The sequence below is a fragment of the Notamacropus eugenii genome, chromosome 1 (assembly GCF_028372415.1).
Source record: "Notamacropus eugenii isolate mMacEug1 chromosome 1, mMacEug1.pri_v2, whole genome shotgun sequence".
Taxonomy (NCBI): domain Eukaryota; kingdom Metazoa; phylum Chordata; class Mammalia; order Diprotodontia; family Macropodidae; genus Notamacropus; species Notamacropus eugenii.
In genome coordinates, this window is record NC_092872.1 from 680,514,791 (window position 1) to 680,526,750 (window position 11,960).

General features: G+C 35.8%; 1 pseudogene; it reads left to right on the plus strand.

The window, feature by feature from the left end:
* Window positions 1–1,021: 1,021 nt before the first annotated feature.
* On the plus strand, window positions 1,022–1,962 carry LOC140521156 (olfactory receptor 1N1-like; annotated as a pseudogene).
* Window positions 1,963–11,960: the final 9,998 nt, after the last annotated feature.

Here is an 11,960-nt window from a genome sequence, read left to right on the forward strand (position 1 = left end):
TGATTAAACTAAATCCTAACTGGATGTTTTATTTTTTCTTAATTTTTCTTCACTTCCTGTATTTTAAAGTTTTCTAATAATTAAGATGCATTTCATGGCCATTGGAGCTTCCCTTCCTCAGAAAGGGCAGTAGGGATAAAAGGACTCACTATATTTTAGATACTGTGTCAAGTGCTTTTAAAAGATATCATTTTGATCATCACAATAACACTAAAAAGTAGATTCTAAAAATATCCCCATGTTACAATTGAGGAAAATGAAACAGACAAGTTAAATGACATAACAAGGGTCGCAGAGATGGTATGTCAAGTCTTCCTCACTCTTAGTTGATCTACCTACTGTGTCATCAAGTTTTTAGTAGGGCTTCAGCCTTACTCTGCATCAGCCCCCTGATTTTTGTGCTCCACAGCAATAATATTCAATACGGAGCAACCCTGTTCTCTTCCATGGTGAGAAAATAGTAAAATTCTTTTTATTCTTACAATATTCCCTCTTGTTGACCTTTGAGATAGAATGAGAGAATTATTTATTCAAAAAATATCACTGACCTACATTTCAGAAAAACCTGTTGATTCATGGACCTCAATACCATTCCTTGGAGTCTAGGTACTTTATTTAAATGATTAGAGAAAGACAGGGATATAGATAGTGAACTTAGTCTACTTTTTTTAAAGGAGATAAGCAATTAAAGAAAATAGCAATTAAGGACATCCTTTGAAGGACGTAGCAACCAAGAGATTTTTTTAAAGGTAAAAAAATTCTGAGCTTGTGTATAGGCAGTGGGAGAATAGTTTTTGGAGAGAGACTGAGGGTGAAAAGGTGAGAGGAATAATCAACCAAATGAGCTTCCAAAGGAGATACGAGGGGATGGAATCAGTGGTATGAAGGCACCAATGGATTTTCTATGGAACCTCGTAGCCTAATTCTCAGTCTAGCTCTTTCCACTACACTCTGTATTATAAGGAATGCTTCTTTATTTTCTTGGGTCTTCTGTTTTGTGACCCTTTAAAAAGTCAGTGATATGGGATGTAGAAATCAGACCAGTGTCTCTGGGTTTTTATCTCCAGGGACTCTCCCAGTAGCCAGAATATCAACTCCTCTTCTTTGGGTTGTTTCTGTGCATGTACCTGGTCACCATGGCAGGGAATGTGCTCATCTTCCTGGCCATCATCTCTGAAGCTCGTCTCCATACTCCTATGTATTTCTTCCTGGCTACCCTCTCCTTTGCTGACATTGCTCTGTCCTCCAGTACAGTCTTGAAGATGCTACATAACCTACATATGCAGCTTCACACCATCTCCTATACAGGGTGCCTGACACAGCTGTATTTCTTTCTTTCATTTGGATACAAGGACAGCTTCCTGTTTACTGTGATGACATATGATCTCTATATGGCCATTTGTCATCCATTATATCACAACTATGATCTCCCAATTCTGTGTCCTTCTAGTGAGTGTGTGCTGGGTGATCACTAATCCCCATGCTCTCTCATACACTTTGCTCATGGCAAAACTCTCTTTCTGTGTGGTAGAAGAATTATCTCACTTTCTTATGACATCAGTCCCCTGTTGAAACTTTCTTGTTCTTCCACCCATCAAAACAAATTGAAGGTTTTTGTTGCAGGTGGCCCAGTTATGACAGTTTCCTTCCTATGCACTCTGGTCTTTTATATCTGCATTGTCTCTGCCATCCTCAGGATGCCATCCTCATGGGGTAGCGGGAGAAAGGCCTCTTCTACTTGTGGCTCTCATCCCTCTGTGGTGTGTATGTTTTATGGTACAATTTCCAATGTGTATCTCTGCCCTTCATCTCCTTTCTCCACCAAAGACATCATGGGTACTATGGCATACACAATGGTGATTCCAATGCTCATTCCTTTCATTCAGTCTGAGAAATTCAGATATGAAGGTGGCCCTAGGGAATCTCCTCAGAGACAAGATATTTGCCTCTCAGTTACATTGACTCCTTGGTCCTTAATGCTGAGCCTTCTCTCAATCTCTTCTTTTCAACTTTAAACTGGAACGGAAATCAGCTATTTTTGTTCACTTTGTTTTATTTTTAGTTTGATTACAGGATCAAGCTCCCTTTTTTAGGGAAAGCTAATCCTAACAGCTAAGCCAGATTAATATAGATAGTTTCTTAAGTTTAGGTTACCTATCGATTTAGGAAATAGATTGAAAAGACTTTATCTTTTAGAAGCAGATCATTTAGAGTAAGACAAAAAAAAATCATAGATTTCTCTTGAGATGACAACTGACATCCCAAAACAAGTCAACACAATTAAAGCCTTCCTCACTGAACCATAGAATTAAAGAGCTAGAAAAGCATCTGATTATTTGAGATCCAAACTATACCTCACCAAAAATCCTCTTTACAGAACTCCCAACTTTAATCTGACATGAAATCTAAATTAATTTCTTTGGAACTCCTACTTGTTGCTTTGTTGGGACCTAGGAGAACAGCTTTAAATTGTTCAAACAGCTTTAAACTGGTAAACAGCTGTTTAAACAGCTTTAAACTCTGTTAAAAACAGGACAACCTTTTAATTCTTCAAGATTATTTGATACCCCTCCATCTTTCTAAATCTTCTCTTCTATAAGCAAATCAACATAGTTCATTTAAGCAGACCTCATGTGATACATTATCCAGTCATCTCATCCACTGTGTTCATCCTCTTCTGCACATTCACCAATATGTCCCATTTCTTTTCTTCTTAAAATATGGTGACCAGAATAGAAGGTGATATTCCAGGTATAGTCTCACTGGGTCAGAGTACAACTATTACCTCTCTTGTTGTGGCCTTTTCCCCTTTAATGTAGTCCAAGATATTAGCTTTTTACTCTTCGCTCATATTGAACCTACAATATAATTAAAAACCTTGAATACTTTTTCACAAGAATGACCAAATTTAATAGAGGGAAATGTAAAATCTAGCTCTTACATTAAAGAAAATGAGCAGCATCAGTTCATATAAATCTTTCCCTATTCTTTTGAAGAATCAATTTCTATATTTCTTATAGCACATTAGTACTCCATCACATTCATTTGCCATAAATGATTCCATGATATTTCCCCTTAGTTTCTGGGAGGACAGGGGGTGCCACTACAAAAGTAATGGTGAGGTGAGCAGAGGTAGAAAAAAAAGTCTGTACTTATATCAACATTATAACAATAAGCAAATTTTAAGACTTTTTTGAACTAATGCTGAGTGAAAAGGAGAATCAAGAGGACAATTTATGCAATAACAATAACACTATTAAAACAAAAGGCTTTGAAATATATAAGAACTATGATCAATATAATGACAATTCATCACTTCAGAGGGCTGAGTGTGATGATGAAACATGCTATCACTTACAGAGAGGTGACAAATTAAGGATATAGAAGGGAACAGACATATAACTATTGAAAAAATCTTTTCATTGACTATTCATGTTTGTTTTAATAAATCTGTTTTCCTTTTTTCCCATTATAGTAAGGCTGAGAAGGAAAGAATATTGATTACTGTTAAATTTTTAAATAGAGGGGTTGGAGGAGTGATCTAGATATGAATGTTGTGTGTGCTTTCAGTTGAGGTTGTTATGTTATTAATTTTAATTACTTGCTTTACTTGTTTACAAAATCTTCTAAAGAAGTAGGAATCATTTGGAAATATCTGTAATATAAAAAATAGATTTGTAAAACTTAAAAGAGAACAGTTAAAAATAAAGGGTATAAGAACAAGACATATTTGTACCTAGACAGCAATTCATAGAGTTAGGGGAATGTACACACAATCCTGAAAAACAATTCTATCTTTGGCTTCATTATTAGAATTAATGTGTTTATAACACTTTGCCTTGGTGAGAGAATAATACACAATTAGTGTCTAGTTCTGATAGGAAGAATATTGACAAATTAGACGATATCCAGGAGAGAGCAAGAAGATTACTAAAGGAAAAAAAGTCATAGAAGATTAGGATCTGTGAAAAAAATGTGTAATCTCTGCATTTAATATGTAGCAAAAACTTTCAGCCGATATGGTACCTGTTTCCAAATATCTGAAGGTCTGTGGAGTGAAAAATTCACTTGACTTGGGGAGCTCTAATTAAACTGTAGGTGACAACTTCATATACAGTTGTGAAAAATTTGGCAATAGTAAAGAGTTTCTGAATGCTTGATGTCCAAAAATTAATTAAAAATTAAATGCATAATGAATCTGGGGTGTTTCTGGTAGTGCTTGCATCATGAAACTTCAGTGTAACCTTGGTTGTGAACAGAAAACATGCACATTTTGCACTACACATACCCTCAGACCAGTGCAACACCAAATACTGCTTGATAAACATGAAAAGGGATCAAAAGTAGAAAAAGTTTTGGAAGTCCTGTTTTAGAGCACAAAACCCGAAGCAACGAGCAGAAGTTGTAGAGAGGCAGGTTTTAGCTAAGGAGAATCTTTCAAAAAGTTACATCTGCCAGAAGTAGGATAATCATGCCTTAGAAAGCAGGAAATTCTCCATACTGGAGGTCTTCAAGCAGAAACCAAATAGCCATTTGTTGTGAATATTGTAGAAGGAGCTGACTGGTAATCAAGCATAAGTTATATTAGGAAGGAAACTAGGAAGGAACTCTGAAGGACATTTCAACACTGAAAAACTTATTTTATAGTTCAAAATAATAAAATTAATGTTTTTTGAGCTAAGAATGATGGTCAATTGACATTTTCATCTTCTAGATGAGGAAACAACCCCAGAGATCCTAACCCAGAGATTTATATGATTTAAAAAAGATAAGAAGCTGTGGGAGGATTGTTACCAACATCCTACTTTGTGTTTAGAAGGATCTATGTTTTCCTTTAATTACATCTTTTGAACTTAAGCTGATGGTGAAGAAGTTCTGGGGGAATGATTAATCCTATTATCATGCCATTCAATGAACAAGGCCATGTTCCTCTATTTGATATTTAATATATGTATCTTTCCCTTCTAAATCCTTCAAACTGAGGAATCATAGTACTTTAAGATTGTCTTCATAGAACAGTAATTTGTTATGTATGACCTTGAAAGAAGGAAAAACAAAGGGAATTAGTGAATCTGAAGATAGGAGCTTTGGGGTTCCATGCAGCCACACCTCAGTGAGGTTCAAGGTTATTGCTACTGAGGGATTTCTGCTAAGATGAGATTTCTCTCCTAAGGACTGGGGCTCCATGACCTTATCTCAGATAGCAATGTAGGTTCCTAGGATTAATATTAAATAATGTTTGTCAATTATTTCTGTCACTGATATGCCTATTAATTTATTTGCATTCTTGGATCTTAAGGAGTCAAGTTAAGTGAAGAGGACAGGCTCCAACAGGAATAGTTTTGCTAAACAATGACATTCAATGATGCCAGACCCTAGGAAGCTAAATGACAGTTTGGCAAATTTTACGTCTTCTCTTCCCAGTCTTGTTTTGATAAACTGGAGAGTTCATTCTGTCTTTACACAAAACTTCAATACCATTACATTAAGTAGAAAATTGCTTAACTTCCAATTATAAGAAAATACACTTTTATTTTCCTTATTATTTTTAGAGAGTCCAGAAAATTTATCTTTGGAATAAGAAGAGGCCATTACGAGTCAAGGTGGTACCTCTACTAAATATCACAGTTCTTAGAGACTATGAAGTGGATAGAATTCTAGACTTGGAATTGGGGAAACAAATTGAATCTGGCTCTAGACCATCCTAAGTTGGGCAAGTCAATTAATTTCTTTCTGTCTCAGTTTGCTCATGTGAAAAATGGGAATTCATGAACTCACCAGGGTTTTTGTAAAGATAAAAAATGAGATCATATTTGTAAATCACTTTGTAAACATTAAAGTACTGTGTCAATGTTACACACACACACACACACACACACACATATAGTCAACTAGAGACGTTATCAAATTTATGGCTTTAGCTAGGTTGAAGTTTCAAGTCTGAAAAGTAGATAGCATGGCAAATCAGTCATGTCTGGGGTCTTTGTGACACAATCAGATGTTATGAGATGTTACACCTTAGTGAGGATAATCTGTAAGAGCAAAGTTTGTCAACCAACAGCCATAGAGTAATGGATCATGTGCAGACAGAGTAGGGAAAAAACTAGGGTGTATTCTCCAGAGAGTAATAAAAGGATTTCATATTAAAAGGGCCCATAAATGCTTTCTTTTTTCTGTAGAAGGAAGAACTAAGTGCAACAATTAAAAAAAGATATATTCTCATCTAATTTGATGAAGATTTTTGTGAGTATTAGAACTTTCCCAGCAATGAAATAAACTACTTTGGGATGTGCTGCTCTCCCAATCACAAGAAGTGTTCAAGGAGAGGTTATTGAAGTGGAAGTTCTGTAAGGTAACTTTTAGATAATGATAAATTAATATATATTTGTCAATTTTAATTGAATTCTGAGCTTGCGATTCTACATTTTTCATGATTGTAGTTCATTATCCCCTTAGGCTGGGAGGGGGTGAAACACATGAAAGGGAGAGCATGGAAGACGTAGACCCAGAATGTTCTGGTGGGAATCACATGGAAATGTGAAGCTAGGGAAAGTTAACCCAGGACCTTGAATTATCTGTGTAGTCACCAAATGAAGATGTCCAAAAAATATGATTGCTGCCATTATGAGCCCTGGGGTTATACCTTAAGGGGATGCACATTTAAGAGTCCCTGGAGAAAATAATGAGTAAAAGAACAAAAATATTAGACTGTTTTCTGGGAATCTTTTCAATACCAAGCAGCTAAGAAAATCAATCAGTGTCTCAGACCCTAGGGCTAAGGGAGAGAAAGGGGAAGATTTTTCCTAGAAATAACCCCCTCTTAAGTTGGTTCTTCTCTTCATGTCCCATCCCTAATACATGTGGATTATGGGTGCTCCATAACAAATATTAGTTAAAATTTCCATATTCATTTTCTTTCTCTGGGAGTTAACATTTAAGGTTTTCATTCTTTTATCTCAAACCTTGGGAGAACATAATTGTCATGCCTGCTTCCTTTCCTTTACTTATACTCTTCCCTAAGCCTTGAATGCCCTCATCTGGTCCCTTAGCTTCTTTAAATCTTAGACAACCTTCAAAGTGAGAATAAGGCACACCTCCTCCATGAACTCACCTCCGAGTTTTCTGGCCTCTAGGAATCTCTCTTCGTGCTTTGGACATCTAGAGCAGCATCTGTGAGTCATTATTTACTCTTATACTGTGAAATCCCCTCTCTCCTTCAGAAATGACTTTTACTCTGGACAGACTGATGTAATGGAGAAGAGTTAAAGATTTCTCCTTAACCCCAAGAATATAAGAGTCTCATACTAACCAGATGCTTTTTCCAATTCTGGTAGAAAGAATATGAGCTCTCCTCCTCTGAAGAACCAGATGCTACCACTCCAGGGAAGGCCAAACCATTTCAGTGGATTCTCAATTCATTTCCAGGAGGTGCTATCCATGTTATATCCCAAGGAATCAAAGAGCCCTTCAGTCTCCAACATTTGTTCCCTACAGATTAAATTGAAATATATATTATCTCTGAAGAAAATATTTTCATGCTTTTGTTACTTTGCATACCAGTCATTTACTGATCTGTATCTCTCCCAGAATTAGGTAATTCATGCTTCATACACTCCTTTCTTTTCCTGGCAAATTTGAGCAACCTAGCATTTATCTACATGGTCCTGAGCTTTCAAGGTCAAGTTATGTAAGATGTGGACAGAGAATTTGAAATCCATCTGAAGGAGGACCATTCCTTTAAGACAACTTGTCTTTTCTATTATTCATCTGAAAATTACTATTTTCAGAACATTACACATTTCATATCACCTTATTAGTTTCTCTACAGTTTTGTTAGGGTTTTTTTTCAACTGAACCTATAATTTAATTATAATTAATGAATAATTTAATAACATTGAATAAATTAATGTAACAATTTATTAAATTTATGACAATTAATAATTTAAGACAACCATATTAGAGGAACTCTCTCATTCAATGAAAATCAATACCTCTTCTGCAACTGCCTTAGAAAGTTGCCTGTAGAACTGAAAGGCTAATTGATTTGCCCACATAGTCAGTATACTACAATGGTGAATTAAGTTAGGTCCTTCCGACCCTCATGCCAACTCTGTATGCATTATACCAGTGGCACAAAACTCAAAATGAAATGGATCCCTGTTGACCTCAAATAGACCTAGAAAACAACACATTAAGTTATCTGTGTTGAATTGCATTTTTGTTCATATTGTTAAATATTTTTCGATTACATTTTAATCTGTTTCATCTAGAGGCTGTCACATTAGACAACTCTACACTACATCATAATATCTATCTAAATTACATGGATAAATTAGAACTACTGTTGAGATAATTCAATAGTGGAAAAATCCATTATCAGGATCTGTCTTGGACAATCTGAGATAAAAGAAACAGAAAGGCACAAGAAGGCAAACAGGACTTTGGGCTCCAGGGAAAAAAGAAATTCTTTTCCCTCCAACCTTTGATGTACTTTGATCTGGAATTTCAAGAGAGTAAAAGCTTGAGGGAAACTAGGAAGAAAATGATGAGTAGTTTCACAGCACACGTATATTAACCACAGAATGGGAGGCTTTGCTGATGAGAGTCATTCCACTGACTCTTCAACCAACAATTCATCAAGGAAGAAGCCCCAGTCTCTGAAGTTCAATCAGCAAACTAGCTATGTACAAATCTACCTTCCTGGGAGGTGCCCTTCAGATGACTACTTTTAGGGATCAGTCTCATCAAGTTGATTAATGTTGGCCATCAATTGATTTTGGGTCTCACCCTATTGACCATCTTACGTAAATTAAAATACATACACACACACACACACACACACACACATATATATTCACTGTTTTTATATCAGGATTAAAGCATTACATAATTCTTTGTTTTCTATTGATTTCTATGGACATATTGCTGTTCATTATGCGAAGGCCACAGCAGTAGAACTAGGTCAGATATAATCAACTCAAATAGAGGCAGGATTGTGTCAGCCCCATGGGGGCTCCAAGGAGATTCTGAAAAAGTAAAGAAAACTAACCATACCTCATAGAATGATGAAGCCACCCAGAAATAAACAGAGCTGGAAAAATAGCAAGTTGTCCACCCCTCATTGGCCATAGAAAATTCTGGTCTTCTATTTCGTATCTACTTAGTTGAGTGCCATTCCATAAGTGCTAGTACAAGCATGAGACTAGCTGAGTTCCTGAGCCCTCCTTTTCCAATACTGTGATTAAATTACCTTTCCAGTTTTAATTTACAATTGTCTTTTTTGTACTCTATTTGCCAATCAAACTCCCCATTTGAAGTCTCAGGAATGTGTTTTCTATAATATTTATTCTATTTCCCACTCCCATGCCTTTGTTCAGGCTGTTCCACATGTCTGGAATGAATTCCTTAATCACTTCTGGCTCTTAAATGTATAGCTTCCTTCAAATTTCAATTCATGTGCATTTCCAACAGAAAAAAATGTTTCTGGTCCTTCCAGTTGCTTATGTTCCCTCCATCATGAAATTATATTGCATTTACTTGTCTGTTTGACTGTTGGATTTCTGGATTCCTTTATTTATCCTTACCAAATATAATGAAAACTGTTGGAGGGGTGGTGCGGTGGGTGAAAATGAAATGATTAAGGAAATAAAGGTTTAAGCTTCTGTGCATATCCATTTATTAAGTAATGTATGCAAATTGCATGATAAATCAAGAACAGACTTTCTCAGCTTAGGGCTGGGCCCCAAATACAGGCGAGACAGATTTTTATACATCAAAAACAACTAATCAAATAGGACAAACTAATCAAATAGGACTTACTTATTAGAGAAAACAATTAACCAGTATACATAATTAGGAAATCTAATTTCTTATTAGAGGAAAGATTAAGAACTTTCAAGTTAGGAAAGGGAGAGCAAACAGGTACAATTCCCTGAAATAAAAAGAGATATTCCACTTTCCCTGCATGTCTATATTCAGTCAAAGAAACATGGAAGCAATAACTGATTGATCTGTATGGGGCCAGATTTCAGATAAATCATGTTGGTTTCTTGAGATCCATAGTTGTGAGAAAATTCCTTGAATCAGTCTTCATATCTGACTGGGTTTCTGGTCAGCATAAACCAAGTCCTTAGTGAAGAGTCTCTAAGCAATAGGTAGAGGTGGTACAGATTCCCATGTGGGGCTGGATTCAAACAATGCAACAAAGTCCTCTCACAGCTCTCAAATTTTCTTATAAGACACGGAGACATTATAGACTAAACCTATAAGTGGATAGAAATGAAACTAAACTAGCTCCAGAATTGTCACAAGATGGAGTCAATTTCCCTACCATTTGCTGTTCCAAACTCTTCAGTTCCTTCAGAGGAAATATTGTTTTTATTTCATATTTTTATTCTCACCTTCTAGCACAGGGCTTTTCATATAGTTGGCACCTAATATATCATTGTTAAACTGGACTGGATTAAAATGTGAACCCTGCTTGTATATAGGAAGATAATCTCTTCTCTCAAACTTCCCTATTGTTGTCCAGACTATCACTCTTTTTATTTCCATCTAAGCTTGCATTCTCCATGTCATCCTTGATTCCTCATTCTCACTGGCTCCATATATTCATTCAACCACCAAAATAATTTTCCTGAATCATAGGCACAACCATGTCACCCCCCCCACTCAATAAACTACAGTGACTCTTTATCTCCAGAATCACATACAGAATCTTCTGTTTGGCATTAAAAGACCATCATAACTTTGCTCCCTCCTACATTTAAGTCTTTTTAAATACCTTTTTTATACCTTATATGTAACCATGTACTCTGTGACACTGACTTCCTTGCTTTTCTTCAACAGGAACCTCTATCTCTCAGCTCCAGACATTGTTGATGGCTGGCTCTCCTTCCTAGAATACTCTCCCTCTTCATTGCCACATCCTGGATAACCTAGTTTCTTTCAAATACCTGATAAAATTCTACTCTCTACAGCAAAGATACCAAACATGCTATCACAAAAGAGTATTGGGGCTATAGTATGGCAAGAACTAAACTAAAATGAAATTAGGAAAAGTAACAAAATGTATAAAAATACAATAAATGAAAGATAATGCAAAATTGTGGTTTTCTAAGTCAATATATGGTGACAGTTAATCTAATGTATCATTTATTGATTTACTTGTTATGTGTTTGATACCACTGTTCCACAGGAAGCCTTTCCCAACTTCTCTTAATTCTAGTATCTTTCTCACTTTATTATTTCCTTTTTATCCCAAATATAACTTACTTTGACATAGTTATTGCATGTCATTGCCCCATTAGACTGTAAGCTGTTGAATCTATTTCCTTTCTTTCTATTGGCAGACCTTACCATACTGTTTGGAACATAGTGAACAATAAATGCTAGTTGATTGAGTAAAATGTGTGTGTATCTGCATGTGTTTCTTGCTTTGCTGAAGACATACTAATGTCTCAGCATGGCATGCGGAGGACTCCAACTTCTCAATGGTTATGGCAATTGCACAAGCTTAACAATATTCTACCCCCTTAAAAAGGTTTTGAGAATGGGGTAGTAATGAACTCATTCACCAGCATCATGAACAAATCAGCAAGGTTAAGTAAAGACAGAGGAAATTGTTCTCAGGGAGCTGGATACCAATCAATATGGATGTGATACACTGTATAGAATGTCAAAAACATTTTTTAAAGTTGTGAAGAACATTTTTTCCCATTTTTTATTCTTAATAAAAAGAATGTGTCCCTGGGACAGAGTGGGGGAAATGACACATTTAGAAATTCAGGTGTTACAATAACCAAAGATATCAGTAAAAAAAAATTTAAATATTTTAAAAAGAAATATACACTCTCTAAGCAGATTTGATGATTGTAAGATGGCTTTTCCTGAGCTGCTAGTGTTCATGCCTCACCCTGACCTGGAATTTAGTTTAACAGGTTTTCCTTTTTTTTCTGCAC